The 2,168-nt window shown below is 41.7% G+C and overlaps 1 non-coding gene across 1 annotated transcript; it reads right to left on the reverse strand.

Moving 5' to 3' along the window:
• Nucleotides 1–2,095: 2,095 nt before the first annotated feature.
• TRNAC-GCA (transfer RNA cysteine (anticodon GCA)) lies at nucleotides 2,096–2,168 on the reverse strand. The gene has a single exon. It is a non-coding gene; the product is annotated as a tRNA-Cys (tRNA).

A 2,168-nucleotide genomic window follows, 5' to 3' on the forward strand; every position in this document is an offset into this window, starting at 1 on the left:
GTAATGGCACTGTAGATGCACATTTCCTTACGTTCGTCCAGGCACATGGGCTAGGGGAAAGCCTCAAATGACGTTGCAGCCCAGCTCACTGTAGTAGCTGCTCGGCTGGCTATATGTTCAGCTTCCCTTACTTTTGTTGCACTGCTCTTTTTGCTTTCTCACTTTGTCTCTGCACATGTAACAGGTTCTATTATTCTCTGCTCCCTTTCCCCATTCCATAGAGCTCCTGTGAAGGAGATACCAAGAGAAACTGATCCATGGATTAAGAAAAAATAAAATGAAGTCATGGAGGTGATCTGGCTTTAAAGTTGGAATACCATTGGATTGGGTTTCCCTGGTGGCTCAGATGGTAAAGAATCTGCCTGCAATGCGGGAGACCGGGTTTGATCCCTCTGTTGGGAAGATCCTCTGGAGAAGGAAATGGCTACCCACTCCAGTATTCTTGCCTGCAGAGTCCCATGGACACAGGATTCTGGCAGGCTACAGTCTACGGGGTCACAGAGTTGGACACGACTGAGTGACTAAGAGTTTCACCATGGGATTATTAATGCCAGGGTTAACTCTCTCTACACTTGACCTGATGGCAAAGCACATCACTTTTATTCTCTGCAGCCACAACTATATCTTAACACAAAAGGTTTCCAATTTCACCCTTTCTGATGTTTTGTTCAAATGTGATTTGGGTTATAATTATAGTATAAAGATGGACTTTCAGGGGGAAAAAAAAGCATGATGTTATCTTTTCAAACTTCACCTTACATTAAAAAATCTAAATTCACGGCTCTGCAATATCTCTTTGTTAAGTTAAATCACCACCCTCTTATGGGCTGTCCTTAAAAAGAAAAAGTTGGGTACTTATTACTTGTTTGTTCTGTTTTTAGTGGGGAGAAATTTTATAAGCAGTTCAGAGAATTATTTTTTCATCAAGCACTTAAAGGTTCATGTTTCAATAATATATAGTTACTAATCACCATTCTAACTATTGCTTGTCCATTTTAATAGCTCTTTACTTAGTAACATTTACTTACATTGGGCTATAAATCACCTGCATTTAACATTTTTCATATTTGAGAACAATTTGATCCATTAAAATATCTCTGCAACATTAAACGTATACTCTGGACACTGTGAGACTCAAAGCCAACTGGCAAAAGATGCTATCTTTAGCTTTCCATCTATGTCTAGTATATCTTTTGTGAAAATACATGGGGAGTGAAGATACCCTGAGTCTAAATATTTGATTAACTAATTAGCCTTTAGCAATTTGCTCCCAATAAAACCCCAGCACTTTCAGATTGATTTGAAAAAGTGGAAAATTTCACTGCAATATTTACATTCAATAATTCATTCATCTATTCATCCCACAGACCTTTCCTCAGCTGCTATTCTGGGCACAGCATCACCGTTTAAGGTGCTGGAGATATGTAGAGTAATTCATCGCATGTCCTGACAAAGGTATGAGGTAGGTCCTACTGTGATTCCTATTTCACAAGTGGAGCTTTAAGAAGTTACTGGCCCAATGTCACATAGCTAGTAAGCAACAGAGCCACTCCATAATAACTCAGACAACATGACATCTTTTACTGAATTTTTCACTCAGGGAAGTAGTATTTAACCAAAAATCCTAGACAGAGGATTGGAAAAGCCTCAGGACACTGTGGACACCAAGGACTATTTACTGGAAAAAAATGTTAGTCACTCATTTGTGTGAGACTTTTTGTGACCCCAGAGACTGTCAGGCTCCTCTGTCCATGGGACTTTCCAGGCAAGAATACTGGAGTGGGTTGCCGTGCCCTTCTCCAAGGGATCTTCCTGACTCTGGGATTGAAGTCAGGTCTCCTGCATTGCAGGCAAATTCCTTACGGTCTGAGCAACCAGGGAAGCCCCTATTTACTGGAACTTTCCCCTTAACTCTCTACTGCCTTGACAAGACATTATCACCACTGTAAAGTGAAGTGAAGAAGTGAAGTGAAGTCGCTCAGTTGCGTCCAACTCTTCGTGACTCCATGGACTATAGCCCACCAGGCTCCTCCATCCATGGAATTTTCCAGGCAAGAGTACTTGAGTGGGTTGCCATTTCCTTCTCCAGGGGATCTTCCCCAACCCAGGGATCGAACCTGGGTCTCCTGCATTGCAGGCAGACACTTTACCATCTGAGCCACCAGGGA

This window comes from Bos mutus, chromosome X (genome assembly GCF_027580195.1).
Source record: "Bos mutus isolate GX-2022 chromosome X, NWIPB_WYAK_1.1, whole genome shotgun sequence".
NCBI lineage: Eukaryota > Metazoa > Chordata > Mammalia > Artiodactyla > Bovidae > Bos > Bos mutus.